At 46.4% G+C, this 16,840-nt stretch overlaps 1 protein-coding gene across 2 annotated transcripts in view; it reads right to left on the bottom strand.

Annotated features, from left to right (window-relative positions):
• Window positions 1-12,589, bottom strand: part of ACSL3 (acyl-CoA synthetase long chain family member 3) — a 58,777-nt gene extending 46,188 nt beyond the window's left edge. The window contains exon 1 of one of the 2 annotated variants that reach the window (XM_037524137.2): window positions 12,549-12,589. The gene's annotated coding sequence lies outside the window, so the exon portion shown is untranslated. Of the gene's footprint in view, window positions 1-12,377; window positions 12,403-12,548 lie in introns of those variants that run through there. The other variant, XM_037524135.2, reaches the window with a different exon arrangement.
• Between the last annotated feature and the right edge of the window lie 4,251 nt (window positions 12,590-16,840).

Genomic DNA, 16,840 nt, shown 5'->3' with positions numbered 1-16,840 from the left:
TTATGCAGAAGTTAATAAAAATGGGGGGGAATACTAGGTGCATACTTGCCCTATTAGATGTAAAAATTAATTGCTCTCATACAGAAATTTAAAACTAAGATTAGTCATGGAACTTTTATATTTGATGATGGATGCACTTCATATCGGTGGGTAAAAAAAAAGATTATTCAATAAACAGTATCAAAAAAAACCAGAACTGAGCCAGTGGCTGGAAACAAGCCCTAAGAAGATGAGGAGCAGATGCCTGAAGCAAACCACCAACCGAGTCATCCCTCTCTCTCTCAGCTCCCATCTCCCAAAAAGATTTATTTCTAGGTCTTTTTTCCTGACTATAAAACAATCTTCAGAGCTAACAATCACAGCCTGCACAGCCCCCACCGCCTAGCCTACGCTTGTGCTGGAGAGATAAACACTGGTTCTGTTTGAACCATGTGATGCCACTTGCTCCCACCTCCACTCCAGTAGACTACGGCAAAAGTGGGCGCTCAAGGGACCCAGCAGCGCCCAAGGGATCTAGGAGCCTATGGCAAGTGAAGCCTGCATTGGGCCAAAAAACATGTTGGCCCAATCACAGTCAGGACTACCAAAGTGAAACAGTCCTTCAAGATTCAAGAGAAGTCTCTCTGTGAAGTCTCCTTGTTCCCACTGAGAGAGCTAAATCAATCCCTCCAGTGCGGATCCCTCCCCCCTCCACTCCTGTCTAGCAGAGGCAGAAAGGAGCACAGAGACAGGAATCACAGTTGCTGAGTAGCTGGGACACAGGAAATGTGAGGGGAATTAAAAATGCGCCTAAAATCTAGAAGCTTGGTACAGATAGGATGAACAGATTTTTAAGCTGGGCATCTGACAGATTTGTTTTTGCAGATTCCTCAGGTCAACATGGAAACAAACCCGAAAGGACTCGGGTGTGGTTAAAACCACCACCCAACTGGAAGATGAAGCAGCCCAGTGTTCTGGGCACTACACACAAAAGAGGGAGAACATAATGAATCCTCTAAGGTAAGACCAGTAAGATACAGGGGTATTCGAGGGTTAATCTCTGAAAAATTAAAGTCAACATTGCTGGCGTGAAGAACGCGGAGCTCGTGACAGAGCACAGGAGAGGATCGGTCACCTAACAGAGTGCAGATGCACAGGGCTGGAAAACAGGATTAGGGGAGTGACCGGAAGAGAGAGTGTTAGAAACACAGGACTGGGGCTCCAGAATGGAGATGGAGATCTTTGGAGTCATCATGGATGGTATCTGTTAGACAGTCAAAACTATGGAATCTCTCAAAGACAGTATATTCAGTTGTAAAATTAAAAAGGATTAAGGGCAGCTGCTATAAAGCCAACTAGAAAGGGAACCAGAAGCAGTGACCAAGAAGCAGACATGAGGCTCAGGAGGGACAAGGGTACAGAGCAGGCCATGGTGGTTAGAAGAGAGCACAGCAAGCAGCTGGCCTGGCCCGAGACATATCCATCCTTCTTTCTCACCTTCTTTATCACATAATTTTTATATTATATCTGCATATATTTAACCAGCTAGCTATTCAAATGCATTTTTAATCAACATTAAGTCTACTCTTTCCAGAATTCCCATGCTCCCACTAATAAGCATATATGGTCATTCAGATGTCAGGTTATTGGCCTTCCAAAATTTTTCTGGTGTTAATCTCGAATCTTTCACCTCAATTTAACAAACATTTACTGAACATCTCATGTTCATTACTGGGCTAGGTGGCAGGGATGCAAAAATTCTTTCAACTAACACAAGTGTTTCTTATATGTTGGGTACTGGGTGTGCCGCAGTGAATGACACACAAACACCCCTGTGCTCACAGAGCTTCCTTTCTAGCAGAGGAATACACTGAGCACAGCCACTCTCACTTGAATAGAAACACACACATATCTTAAAATATACCTACATATATAGAAAACACAATTATTTCATTAACCAGTGCGAGATTAATAACAAACACAAAACTAATTAATCACCTATAGTTAGCACACCTATCCTATGGCATCACAATATAAATGAACCTGTGTTACCGTATACACACCTACAGTCAGTCTCAGTTATCTGTGGCTAACTGTCCATGCCTCAAGAGCAATTCCCTATCACTGATTCACGTTTCTGGATTATGTCCCATCTAAGTGCCTGGTGTGCGATCTCCAAACACAAGATATGGTGTAAGAATATGTAGCAGGACTTTTGCAAATTAACTCAAATCATTACACTTGCCAGTTTTACTACGACCATGTTTGAACTTGTACATAAACTTGTTGTAGATTCACTCTCTAAATTCAATACGCTTCAATTTATTTCCCAGACATAACAAACCAAGTTCTTCAAGCCCATCCCAACCCCAGTTCACCTCTATAGAGTTCTCTCCCGAACTAATAAGCCTCCAAGAATAAGAGCAGTTTTTTTACCCACAAGGTCTGTAGTCTCTGAACCTCAAGGATCACAAGTTTCATTTGGTAAAAGCTGCTGGTGCCAAGCGTGTGTTGCTCTACCACTGCGTGTGCACCCTTGGTCTAGCACACCACACTACCAATCACAGAGAAAACATACACATTTAAAAAGGAAGTAAAATTCCCAACCTTTTCTTCCAGCACCCCAGAGACTAGTCACAGGCCAATCCTGGAGCACATAAGCCCTGCAAAATGGGCATCATTCAGACATCAAAGAAACTGACACTCAGAGGTTAAATAATCTGCCATGGTCACAAAGCTAGAAACAGGTACAACCAGATTTAGGGATTCAAACAACAGTGTGTTCACAAAGCTCAAGCCTTCTTCATCATCCCCTCTACCACCCCAATCTCTTTCCTTATACGTAGCCTCCCTCTCTGAGGTCCCCCCTCTCCCTTAGTCAGCCACTATCTCCCCACAGCCCTCACCAAGTTAACAGTGGATAGAAGGGCAATTATTTTCACCCTTCAGGAAGTGACAACACACTTTGCATTTCTAAGAACAGTGCTGTGCTGCCTGAACAGCCATCCCCTAGTTTCAGTGTAAGTGAGAACAGAATCCTTAGACTAACCCACTAGCAACTGGAAAGTGACAAATGGAAAATGACTGAGGGAAATCCTCATTGTGAAGATGTTTAAAAAAAAAAAAAAAAAAAGCTTGCATGTATAATGGTGCATGCAGTAGAATTACAACTAATACTAAATCTGTTTAATTCATTCTGGTTGAATTTGGGTTTTCTAAGGGACTAAAATCAACTCCTGTTTCACCTTTGAGAATTCAACTACCCCACTCTCCCCCAAACAGCAGGTCAACTCAGTCTCCACACTGACGTTTTCCTAACTTGTTTTAGTGTTACAGTAAAAAAGTCAATGCCAAGGTCCAGAAAGAGGATCACTGCAATCCCAATAAAGGTAAAATGAGTAAAAATACAAAGGAATTTTTGATCATTTCAGCCAAAATTATCTGAATGTTTTACAATGCATAAACATCAGTGTTGTACAACAAAAAGCCGAAAAATCCATTAACAACTAAAATAATATCCAAAAGGGTAAGTACGCTCAATACAACTGTGTACCTAAAACAAAATCCAATGATTTTCAACTAGTCAACATAATGAATACACAAAGTTATCACAGAAAATACCCAAGAAACTCCAGAAATAAGGCACAGATACCAAAAACTCCTGAGCTGACTAAAAGGAAGGGGCAGGGAGGGAAAAAAACACTGACAGAAAAGCAGATCACGACACTGTTGAATGTGGAAGGATTTCAGACCAGGAAACAGCTCCAGAAAGGCCAAGCCGCGTGGACAGTGGCACCCGTCCACACATGACCTGGCACAGTTTGTGGACAGTCACGGCCCAGCAGCCCTGGACACTCCCCTGTGAGCACCTTCCTCAAATTCAACTCTTTCTTCAAAGCCAACCTCAGTCCCATTCTGCGCATCAGAGCCTCCGCGGGCTGCCCTAGATCACACAAGGGCTCTCTGTTGCTCTTAGAAGTCATCGCATCTCACGCATCTTCACACTCTTGTCCTTGAGGAATTACTCTTTATGTACACTTTTATTGATATGCAGGGATCACTCACATGCTAGATTCAGGACGCCTTGTCACAGATGACCAAACACTACTTCTGGGACAGAGAAACCAAACAGAAAGCAAAGCAGCACCATGCAGCTTTAGGAGCTGCTGAATGCATCCGCCCCTAGACTCAGACGGGGGCACAGGTGGGTGCATGCCCAAATTCATCAGATTGTCAACACTGAGTATGTGCAGACTCTTGTATGCCAATTAAAGAACAAAGAGAGGAGGGAGAAGGGAGAATTGGAAAGGAAAAAAAAAGGAGGGAAAAAGAGAAGGCAGATAAAGAAGAAAAGCAACTAAGAAGGGGTTACCTGTGTGCCTTAAACTACAATCTGTTGTCTCCCCAACCCCCACAACCCTTTGAGGTAAGAAGTAAAATCTCTATGTCACCAAAATTGAAATGGAAGGGTTAGAAAGATGAAGCAACCTGCGCAAATTTACCTAGCGGGTTTTACACACATGGATAGCAAGTACCTTCTCTACTCAGCACATAAAAGTTTATGATACAGGATAACACTCTTAGAAATGCTACCTGAATCATCATCACGGCTTTATTGCAAAAGTCACAAGTTTTACTTTACAAGAAATACACCTCGTCAACCTACTTTCAACATGCTTCATTCATGTACATTCCCAAAAATTAAAACCACAAGATAAACCTTTAATTGTTCAGGCTAAAATACAACAAAATCTCGTTAACACTCCTTAATTTGCCATTTTCTACTACTTACAATAATACCGCTTCCCAATCTCAATTAACAAGGTATTATATAATACATATTCCCTGAAGTTTACTTGTACATGCAAAGACGATGAGAGGCGCCAAACGAGAGGGCAATAAAAAGTGAGTGGAGAGACCTGGAAAGAAAACACCGCATACTCTGTAAGCAAAATTAAAACAGTTAATACTACTGAGCACTAACTATGTGCCAAGCTTTTACTGCACATAAATCCTTGTTAACAGTCTACAATCATCTATAATTATCTCTATGTACATAAGAACTGAAGCACAGAGACGGTAAATAAGCTGGCTAAGGTCACAAAGCGAACAAATGGAGCCAGGGTTCAAATTCATGTAATCTTAACTAGAACATGTCCCTATGCCGCAAACCACAATGGAAAAAGGCAATATTAGAGGAAAAGTCTTAAGCCCTAAATACAGAGCTAGCTAAATCAAAAGCAGATTAACAAATATTTCCCAACACATGTGAATTACCCCCACACTTATTTTTGCAATTAAAATTGAAATATTGTAGGGCCTCCCTGGTGGCGCAGCGGTTGAGCGTTGGGTTGCGAAGCTGCCCGCGGCCTCTGCGGCGCCGGTTCATCCCCGGCTGCTCCCGGCACCCGAGGAGGGTCCCACATGGCGCGCAGACCTCTCCTGCCGCCCGCTGCTCCCCTCAGCAGTGTGCTTCGGTCCTTCTGCCTGCTCTGCTCCCCACTCTGGCTCTGGTGAATTCTCTCACCCTCCCGCGCTTCTGACTGTACCCAGTGCATGTATAAACAAAACAAACAAATAAATAAATAAAACATGCCTCTATTAAAAAAAAAAAAATTGAAATATTGTAAGTATATATACAAAGTTATCTACTAAGAAAAAATATAAAGAATAAAGCCAAACAGGGCCTCCCTGGTGGTGCAGTGGTTGAGCGCTGGGCTGCCCGCAGCCTCTGCAGCAACGGTTCAATCCCCGTCCCACATGGCGCACAAATCTCTCCTGCCACGCCTGCTGCTTCCCCTCAGCAGTGTACTTCGTCAGTCTGCCTGTTCTGCTCCCCCGCACTCTCTCTGGTGAATTCTCTCACCCTCCCACATTTCTGACTGTACTCAGTGCTTGTATAAATAAATAAATCTTTAAAAAAAAAAAAAAAGAATAAAGCCAAACAAGGTTAACTCAAAGAATGCTATTAATAAGAGCTTTAGAGGAAAAGTCTCAATTGTGGTTTTGTTCTGTAATATAACAGACAAAAGAACTTTAAGTCAAATAATGAAGATATTAGAGGAAAGCTGAAATAATAATGGAAAGAAAAAGGAGCTACTGAGACGACCAGTGCTCAAGAATACTTATGGTAATACATTTGTAATTTAAAAAAAAAAAGGAAACTACTTTAAGTTCTACCAACAGAACAATGGAGAAATATAATATGGCCCTAAAATAAAATACCCTCCATCTCAGCAGAAGTAAATCGACAAACACCCACAGTGATAAAACTCAACTGATGAAACCACACAAGAATACATATGATACCATCGATATAATGTTTAAAAATACATAAAGCAATACAATCCACTGTTTGGGAATACCTGCATATCTATGTAAAACTGTAAGACATGCACAGAAATAATAAACACCAAATTTAGACTAGTGATTAACTGGCAAATTTGGGGGGGGGGGAATCTTTATTTTTTTAGAAAAGATTTTATTTTTGTGTAGAAAAACTGGGGTATAGGCCAATGGTGCAGGTGGTGAGAGGATTCACCAGAGACAGAGTAGGGAGCAGAACAGGACAATCTACTGAAATCCACTGCTGAGGGCAGCAGCGGGTGAGACAGGAGCGGTCTGCTGCACCATGTTGGTTAGTCAGCTCCCTGGCTGGGGACCTAACTCAGGCTGCAGTGATAACTTGATAGTGCTGAGACTTACCCCCTTAGCCACCAGGGAGGCCCAGCCTTTTTTTTTTTCCCCCCTAAGGAAGAAAATGGAATTAGCAGATTATGGCATCCCAAATTGCTTTGTATTTCTCATTCCAAAAAAATTCTACAAGGGCAATGACAAAGATTCATGTAAAGGAATGTTAATGGAGAATGCGGCCTGAGGTTTTTATGTACAAGAAGAAATCCTAGTTAAAAATTCTCAATTGAGTTTGTTACCCCTTATGTTCTCCCTCTGTAAAAACAAGGCTTTTGGGGCCAATAAACGATTTGTGGTTAAAAATAGTTATAAACACTGCGCCTAAACATCACAGCTTCTTTCCAGAAATAACCACCTCTTCAGAGGTCACACTGTGAATTTCAAGAGTGCAGGAGCCTGGGTGAAGAACACGCACTCCAGATCCAAGCTGCCCAGGAAGAGATCCAGCACACTTTTGGGCAACGCACTTTAACTCCTTTGTGCCTCAGTTTCCTCATCTGCAAAATTAAGAACTATAAAAAAAAAAAAAAAACTGGAATTTTGGGACACCAGTAAACCAAGTGAGGTTTCTGAGGTTAAGAGGGAAGGAGGAGGAAGAAAGGGTCAAAGGGGTGTAAGGGATGGCGGTGGAATAAGGAGAAAAAGGTTTCATACACTTTCCCACCCTGCCAGAAATTTCTGTTGATCTGCTTAGATCTAGCATGCGCTGTATTTTGGTGCTTGTTTCAAGATTTTTCCTCTGAAAAGTGCCTTTTTCCATTGTAATTCGGTGGACAGGAACATGGGCTTCTAGTTAAGATGACATGAATTTGAATCCTGCCTCCATTTCTCAGCTGTGTGACCCCTTAGGCAGGGGGGCACAGCCTGTGAAGCCTTTTTAAAAAAAAAAAAAAAACTCATAAAACTGAGCAGAAAGTTAGCTATTATTCCTATTCCAAAGACCATCAGTTTAGAAAAAGAAAAAGGCTGTGTATCAGAAAAACGTAAGTTTTGCTACTTTCTGAATCATATAGGGGGCAGAAAAGCTGACTCTGACAGAAGGAAACGATTCACCTCCTGAGCAATCAATGTTAGGACAGCAGAATAAGGCTTCTATTTTTCTAACATATTCTTTGTTATTGTTACAACATTTCCAATGAGAACATATCTGTGTACATACATACACACAACTGGTCCAAATTCAAGGTAAAACCCTCAATTTCCTGGCTCCCTTGTTCACCTGGCAAAAGCCTAATTCACTTGGTGAAACTGGGCACAGCTATCACCTCCCCTGGGAGGTCTCCTTTTCCCATCCCTGCTCTGCCCCTTTCTGTATTCCCAGCAGCTCGAGTGCCTTGGTCCCTCACACCTTACTATGTTCTTCATTCCTCTTGTGAGCCAAGGACCAGGAGACTCTCAGTCACTTCCAAATTCCCAGCATCTTGCAGGACAGGCACTCAATGACTCCACAAATGAATAAATAATATCCCTGTACATTTTTATAATAAATATCTTCGCAAAACAAGAAGAAACTTATATTTGGAGGTGACGTATACGAAAGGTTGGCTGTGTAGATATCTTTAGTTCTGAGTAAGAATTAACAGATCTCTTGGGCACACTATTTTATCCACAATCCTTCATCCTTCAAAATGGGAAACACTAGAAGTATGTCAACATAGTCCAGTAAAAACAAAAGCTAAGATTTTTAAATTAAAAAAAAAAAATTAAGTCACTTAGAAGGTCAGGAAACAAAAGCAGTCGGAAAACTTTCTTATGAAAGTAAAATTAAGGATGTAGGGAAGAAATTACAAGACTTAACATTTTTCAGGAGAGAAATAAACTATCAAAAGTATACACTCTATTTAAAGAGATGAAATGAAGACTAAAGCCATATTAAATCAATTTTGCACGATGCTTTCTAAAAACCCTATTTCATGTGTCACCTAAAATGGGACTGATTTTCAGAGTTTAACAGTTTTGGCAATTTGGGGAAGGAAATTTGCTCTGAGTCCTGGCCTTACTTGCCTCCCCTTTCCTCACCTTCCCCTAGCTTCACCTCCCCACCCCTAGCACCCATTAACATATCGGGGATGGCCACCCTCGACCTCCACAGGGCTGAAGCCCGTGGAAGACCATCTTCCTCTCATGGCGCACTCCTCAGTGTTGCCACTTCCCCCAGCTGCAAGGACAGCTGCTCTGGTGGTCCTCTCACCTCCCTGGCTTCCTCCCATCTCTTCCGCAAGTTCAGTTTTCCCTGCCTAACTCCATCCCAGCACCCCTCCTGTTCTAAGGAGTCTTCCCTCGGCAAGCTCACCCATGCTCCTCGCTTCAGCCTCTCGCTTCAGCCTCTCGCTTCAGCCCTCACCTCCACACAGAGGGCTCTGAACTGCCAGACCAGCAAATACTCCACATCTCTTTCCATCCACCCACAGACTACTAATCACCATGCCCTGCCAATTTTACCCCTAAATCTTCAATTTCTCAATACTTCTGGTCATCGTTAAACTCTTCAGAGAGCATGTGGACTAATGTATGATAGGACAGTACTTTAAAATATGAAAATAAACTTAAATCTGAGTATTACTAGTCATTAAAATCTTGAAAGCAGGAATTTTGTCAAGTTCATCTTATTATTTCTTTCACATAGTATACCTTGTGTGCAGATTTAATACATGTTCAACTGAAGTATCTATGTTTCTAACAGTTTGTATTTCCCAATCCATATTACCATTTTTGACTCCTAAGAGATGAGACCATTAAGTTAAATCACTCTAAAATGTAAACTGCACTGGGGCCTCCCCTGGTGGCGAAGGCGGTTTTGCACAGTGCTGTGAAGCTGTGCGCTGCCTACAGCCCAGGTCTGATCCCTGCCCGGCGGCGAGAATCCCACATGGTGCAGCAGACCTCTCCTGACTTGCCCGCTGCTCCCCTCAGCAGTGTATTTCGTCAGTCTGCCTGTTCTGTTCCCCACTGTCTCTGGTGAATCCTCTCACCCTCCTACTCATCAAACCTGTGTCCCAGTTCTTGTATGTATGAATAAATAAATCTTTTTTAAAAATGTAAGCTGCAATGGATATTTTTATAGTTATGATGTTGTTGGTCTCTGGTTAGAAAAATCTGTCACCATTGGCCTGGCTTTCCCAAAAAATCCAAATTTCAGCATCCCTGGTGGGTGGCGCAATGGTTTAAGTCTCAGCACTATCAAACTATTGCCATGAGTTCGATCCCCAGTTAGGGAGCTAACCCACATGGCACAGCAGACCTCTCCTGTCTCTCTCACTGCTCCCCCTCAGCAGTGCATTTCAGAGGATCTGCCTGTTCTGCTGCCCACTCTAGTCTGGTGAATCTCTCACACACATACCCCCCACACACACACACCTCTGGCCTACACCCCAGTTCTTGTATGCATAAATAAATCTTTTTAAAAAATCCAAATTCCGGGCCTCCCAGGTGGCGCAGCGGTTGAGCGCTGGGTTGCGAAGCTGCCCGCGGCCTCTGCAGCGCCGGTTCGATCCCCGGCTGCTCCCCGGCCACCGGAGGAGGGTCCCACATGGCGCGCAGACCTCTCCTGCCGCCCGCTGCTCCCCTCAGCAGTGTACTTCGGTCCTTCTGCCTGCTCTGCTCCCCGCTCTGGCTCTGGTGAATTCTCCCACCCTCCCGTGCTTCTGACTGTACCCAGTGCATGTATAAACAAAACAAACAAATAAATAAATAAAAAGCATGCCTCTAAAAAAAAAAAAAAATCCAAATTCCATCCTCAAATCCAAATCTCACAGAAAAGATTCTACTTCCCCAAATGTCCACTTTGAGAGGGATAAAATTTTATTACTAGTTGAATCCCTAAATTAAGTACTGTGAAGGGAGGCAAAATGACTGCTTGAAAATGTGCCCTCTCTCATTTCCAGGTCTTGCAACGTGAGTCTGAGTGGAACCAACAGAGTGAAATAAAGAGTGTTGCTCAAAATTCTTAAATTCTTGTGTTAAGTACATGTAATGACAGCGTCATACACGTCATCTACTAAAATGACATTGACTCAATTCACAAAAACTCCCTGGATCAGATTTCCATCTAAATCACAATCCTCATTATAACCTTCATTCACACACTACTTTTCCTTCACTGCACAGATATCACAGCTTTTTTCGTTAACTTTTCATTATACATTCCTCTGTATGACTGGCTTTGAGTCTGTTCCTCCAGGAGGGCCAGGATCAATCACATCAATTCCTTTCAGTGCTATACTCCCAACACCTAACAAGGTCCCTGACGTTAACAGAAGTAAAAAGGCTAAGGCTGAGGAATGAACTGAATGAGATGAATTAGCACTTGAAGCAGAACAGCAGGGAAACAGCTCTTAAGGCCCCCCAAAGCACACAGGGCATGGTTTCCCCCTCAAAATCTGTCCAGCCTTCATTTCTTCCAGCCTTCCCTCTTTACTCCAAGAAGGACATTTTACACTCACAAAATATGTGAACTTTAAGTCATCCAGTCCACCTGTCTTACAAATCCGGTAACAGCGACTCAAGGACATTACATGCAACGGACTCAATAACAACGCATGCATCCTACAGAACCAACGCTTTATAGAGGCGAGAAACTGGGAAAAGTGTAGAGAAAAATGCCAGAGTGGCGAGTGAAGCCTTACTCATCCCTACAGGTGAGAACCGCACAGGGGAAATGCCAGAAAACAAAGGCTAGAGTCTGTGCAACACACGCCCGCCTCACAACAGCTCTTCCTCCTAATAACCTTCCAAAGCACTTTTTCGGGAGCAGTTCAGCAGCACCCTTCAACTCTCAGAAGTTTGGGGAAACTGAAAAGACTCCAGATCTGGAAAGGGGGGTATCTTAAACCATGGCTCTCCCGGCCACCCAAGCAAAAACCCAAGGAGGGACTTCTTCAGCCAGCCGCCAAGGACAAGCAGCCCCCACGCGTGGGCAGCCGCGAGAACCCTGGTTTTGCAGCCCAGGGGCGCTGCACCCCAGCTGCGGCTCCCCGGGCCGGACTCGGGGGCAAGGTTAGGTGCCCAAACTCAGTGTCTGCAGCTGTCCCGCGGGACTGCGCGCCACCGCGAGGGGTGAGCTGAGCAGAGCCCGGGCACGCAGCTCCCAGCACAGCGCGCGGCGCGCGTTCGAGACTCGGCAAACGTCAGCGACTGTCATTTTATTCAGCTCAGAGCCCCTTTGACACAGCTCATCCCCCCGCCACCCCGGCCCCGGACGGGCGCCCTTCCACCCTTTCCGCTCCTGAGGGGCCGAGGACACGCCAGCCTGGAACCCATTTTCCAGAAGCCGCCCGGGCCGAGCCAAGGGCCGGCGCCCCCGCTCACAGCTCCCGCGGGCGCCCGCGGCGGCGCTCCCGGCGCGTCCCGGCCCCCGCGCGGGCCCCGACCCCCGCCGCCAGCCCGGCCCCCGCACGGGCCGCGGTCGGGGCCGGCGGCCGCGCGACCCTCCGCCCAGCCCGTCTCCGCGCGCCGCTCGGCTTCCGCCGGGGCCGGCCCGACCCGGCCCGGCCCGGCCCGCAGGACCCCGCGGCCGCCTCCGGGGGGCTCGGCCCCGCGCTCACGTGGGCGCCCGGCCCGGCCCACGTCACCCGCCGCGCCGCCCGCCGCCGCCTCGCCGGCCCGGCCCGGCCCGACCCCGCGGCCCAACCCGGCCCGGCCCCCGCGCCCCCGCCGGCCTCCGCGCCCCGGCCCGGCCCCCCCCCCCCCGCGGGCGCCGCACTCACCGCGACGCCGGGTCCGGCCCCCGGGCTGGGCCACGCAGGCCGGCGGCCCCCGAGCATCCACGCCCCGCGCCCCGCGGAGCCTGCGCCGCCGCCCGGCCGCACCGCGAGGGCGCGCGCCCCGCCGCCCCGTCCGCCCCGCCGCCTGGTCCCCGCCCGGCCGCGGCCACCTACGCCGCGTCGCTCCGGCGCCGGCCGCGCAGCGTCTGTTGAGCCGAAGCGCCGGGACGCGCTCCCCGGCCGGCGCGCGGCGCATCGGCGCGGAGGCCGCCGCCCATTGGCCCGCGGGCGGTGGCGCGTGCGGGGGGGCTCCGAGCCCCCGGCCCGCGAGGCGGCGGGCGGGGGCGGGGTTACTACGGGTCACTCTGCGGAGAGCCGCCGGCCGCCGGACCAGCCGCCGCCGGCGCGGGGCGGGGCGGGAGGCGGGCGGGGGCCGGCCGGCGGGGCGGGGGAGGGGCGGGGGAGGGGCGCGGGGCGCAAGGGGGTCTGCTCGCGCTCCGGGAGGACGAAGTGCGCCCGCACCCCACCCCAAAAGATCTCCTGACGCCCTGTCCCTGCTGTGCGAATCCCAACCCGGATCATGAAATTCGTGCGTGTCCTGCGTGCACACTCGCCCGTCAGGTTGTGTAAACGAGGGGGCTTTGGAACCAGCAGGATGCGCCTCTATTTTTGTTTCTTATTTTGGCTTCACCCCCCCACCCCAGCCAATATCCCAGCCCCCCTAAATGCATTCTCTACACGACTTTGATATTTGATGTCCAAGGGTAAAGTTTGCCCCAAATTATTGTCGGGAGACCTTCTTCTTCTAACTCAAAACGTGAATCTGGGTTGGAAAGACTGACTTTCTATCTCATTTGAGACCTTCCCGGAGGAAGAAAAGCCTTCAAGGTCAGGTCGCCCCCTCTGCCCCCCACACCCCCCCAAGGAAACAAAAGAAACCTAGAGGAACCAAATCACCGATGATGAAAGCAACAACCCTGCGCTGTAAGAAAGAAAATTTTCATGACCCTAGTAGTAGTAGAAGGGTTGGGTTTTTTTTTTTTCCAATCCAACATATTATTTAGTTGGTCTGTGAACGAAGTTAAAACACTCTCCGTTTTGCTACCACGAGAAATAAAACTGATTGGGGGCTTTGGTTTGGTGTCTTACCCAGGGAAGGAACTGGAAATAGAATAGCAAATTTTCTGCCTGCGAAAGTTTTCTTTTAAGTAGGTGAAAGGTGACTTCCATGAGCCAGCCTCAGGCTGGAGCAGATAACCACTTCCCAACAAAATCTCGTAACAATCCGTGAAGCAGCCAGAACTTGAACTAGGTGGGGTAATGATGCATAGAGCAGAGAAAGCTCGCTCACCTTGGGCCCAGCCAATTAAATACCTACAGGAATGGTTACCTGACTCAGGCAACCTGTTTTCCCACTACACAATATGCCCACTTGCTGGCTCCTCTGTGAAAATGGTATGTGGGCTCCTACCTAAAAAGACTGCCCCCACTCTCCTGCAGTGGGAAATATAGTGTACAAGTGGTAATTTCAGAACCAGGAAAAGCCTCAAATAGCTTCCAAGCAAGAAAAACCAATATTGAATCTTTTTTTTTTTTTTTGTCTATAAGCATGAAACAAACCAGTAGAATTCCAGTAATACCTTTGAATATCTTTTGCCCTTATCGTTTGTGTATTGTGAAATGTATGTGTGATATATGATTTTTACCAGAAAATATTCCTTGCAATGAAAATTCAAAATTCTTGTCTTGTTTGCTGTTGAACACTTAGGCTAAAGAGAAATGTTATATTTCTATTTCTCGAGCTTTTTTTGTTTTCTTAAGTAAAATTGTAATACAAGCACAGTTCCTTTTAAAAAGGGCTTGAGGGCCTCCCTGGTGGTGCAAGGGGTTAAGAGGCCACCTCTGAAGCTAGCCCCAGCCACTGTAGCACAAGATCAATCCCCAACCAGAGAGTTAACCACATGGCGCAGCAGACCTCTTCTGACTCGCCCGCTTCTCCCCTCAGCAGTGTATTTCAGTCAGTCTGCCTGTTCTGTTCCCCACTCTGTCTCTGGTGAATCCTCTCACCCCCCCAACACCTCTGGCCTGTACCCCAGTTCTTGTATGCATAAATAAATCTTTTTTAAAAATAAAAAAAATAAAAAGGTCTCGAAGTATTTTTATTGCTATGTAGAACTTTTAGAGTTATGGAATTTGACTGCATTTTTCTTCTTTTTGGAAAATTCAATTCAGAAACAGCAAAGCTTAACAGAATGAAAACATCCAGTATTTCCTTTCATGGTTTTGTTATTTCTCCAAATTATAGGGGAATTGAGGAGAAATGTCTTTCTAATTCTCATGAATACCTCATGATCTGTTTCATGTAAAGGGTAGCAGAAATAGTATGTGATTTTATCATAGACTACTGCTGGCACGTTTCATAACCATTATAATGGGAAACCAGGACACGCTGATGTTTAAAACTGAACAGTAAATTTTTGTTCTATGACTTCTTGTGGACATTTTTGGAGGGAGTAGGTAACTGAGGTTCTGGCTTCAAGTAGCAGAAGACTCAACAAAACCCAACCTAATCTATAACATTTACTGACCTCATGCAAAGAGAACTCAAAAGGCAGGCAAGTCCAAGACAGAGCCAAGGACCCTGCCATGTCATTGAGGACTTTCACGGTCTCAACACATGGCTTCTGCCTTGGGCCATCATATCAAAGATGGCAGCCACAGTTTTTTTGTTTTGTGTTTTTTTTTTTAAGATTTATTTATTTATGCATACAAGAACTGAGGTGTAGGCCAGAGGTGCAGGGGGTGAGAGGACTCACCAAAGACAGAGTGGGGAGCAGAACAGGCGGACTGACTGAAATACACTGCTGAGGGGAGCAGCGGGCGTGACAGGAGAGGTCTGTTGTACCATGTGGGTCAGCTTCCTGGCCGGGGGCATCAAACTCGTGCCACAGTGGCTGGCAACAGCTTTATAGTGCTGAGACTTTACCCCTGCGCCACTACCAGAGAGGCCCGGCAACCACAGTTTTAAGTTTCACATGAAGACAGAACAGCATCTGGCCAAGAATAGGGGCATGTTTCCTAAATTCTACATTTTGTTAAACAAGAAACTGTTGTGAGCAGACTCACAACAGACCAATCCTCAAGGTTCATTGGCCAGAATTGGGCCACGTATCCATATCCTAGCCACGAGGGAGGTAGGGTAGGTGGAAGCATTTGCAGCAGTTGTGGTGGAAGGTACAGTCCATCAGTACAGAAGCACTCATGGGAAGAAACCTATGTGGTGGATGGGGACCCAGACCCAGTTCCAACGTGAATGTGTTTAGAGGCTTCCCCAGACCGATAAACAACTCACCAACAGAGTGTTCAAGGGTCCGCTCAATTCAGCTTAATTCTGGTACTATCTAAAGATAATATCAGATTTCACAGGTTAAGGGTTGAGGCTCCCAAGACTGCCCTCCAGTTGCAAACCCGGGCTGTTATCTGTGCTTCTGACCAAGTGGCTATAAATGAGAGGCTCCTGCTCCCCAGATTTGATTAATTTGCTAGAGCCACTCACAGAGCACAGAAAACCCATGTACTCACAGGATCACCAATTTATTACAGAGCATTTTATTCAGGAACAGCCAGTTAGAAGAGCTGCATGGGGCAAAATATGGGGAAAGTGCACACACAGAACTCCCGTCCATGCCCTCTCTCGGCACATCACGCTGCCAGCATCTCCTCATCTTCACCAAGCCAGAAGCTCTCAGAAGCCTGTCCTCTTGGGTTTTTATGGAAGCTTCATTACTTAGGCACGATTGATTAAATGAATGGCCACTGGGGGTTGAGCTCAGTCTCTAGAGGTCTAGGGTAGAGCTGGAAGTTCCAATGCTCAAACCCTGTGGCTGACTTTCCTGGTAACCAGTCCCCACCCTTGCGAGTTTCCTGTAATCACTATTTGCATAACGAGATATCTTTATCACTCTCAACTTTTTGGAAATTACAAGGGTTTGGGGAATTGTGAGCCTGGAATAATGAATGAAAATCAAATATATATGAGAAATTAAGGGTCATCGGAATAAGCATGAGATCACAATCACCCGGGGGAAGGCCTAACCAGCAATGTCTGCCATGGGTTTCACCTGAAATTACCCATCTCCAGCTAAAAGTGGCTCAAATAATAAAACCATCTGTCATTTCACTTAAAATTCCCAGAGGAAGGCAATTTCAGCATTGCATTAGAGGCTCAATGGTGTCACCAAGGACCCAGCTCCTTCTATATCTTCATTCTGCTGTTCTTTCCCTTCATGGTTAAGCATCTAAGCATCATCTTTGAACAACACACCCAAAGTAAGAAGGACAGGTGACTTCTCCTACCTGTCAGTGTGTTCACGGGGCGGGGGGGGGGGTGTGCATCTTTCCAAGATGGACCCATCCCACTTCCCCTATACCCATCACAAGCAAATGAAATCTCCCTGATAAATGTA

The sequence above is a fragment of the Talpa occidentalis genome, unplaced genomic scaffold (genome assembly GCF_014898055.3).
Source record: "Talpa occidentalis isolate TD23 unplaced genomic scaffold, MPIMG_talOcc4v2.1 talOcc4.3, whole genome shotgun sequence".
NCBI lineage: Eukaryota > Metazoa > Chordata > Mammalia > Eulipotyphla > Talpidae > Talpa > Talpa occidentalis.
Note: the sequence above shows the minus strand (reverse complement) of the source record. Positions and strands in the feature narration are given on the sequence as shown.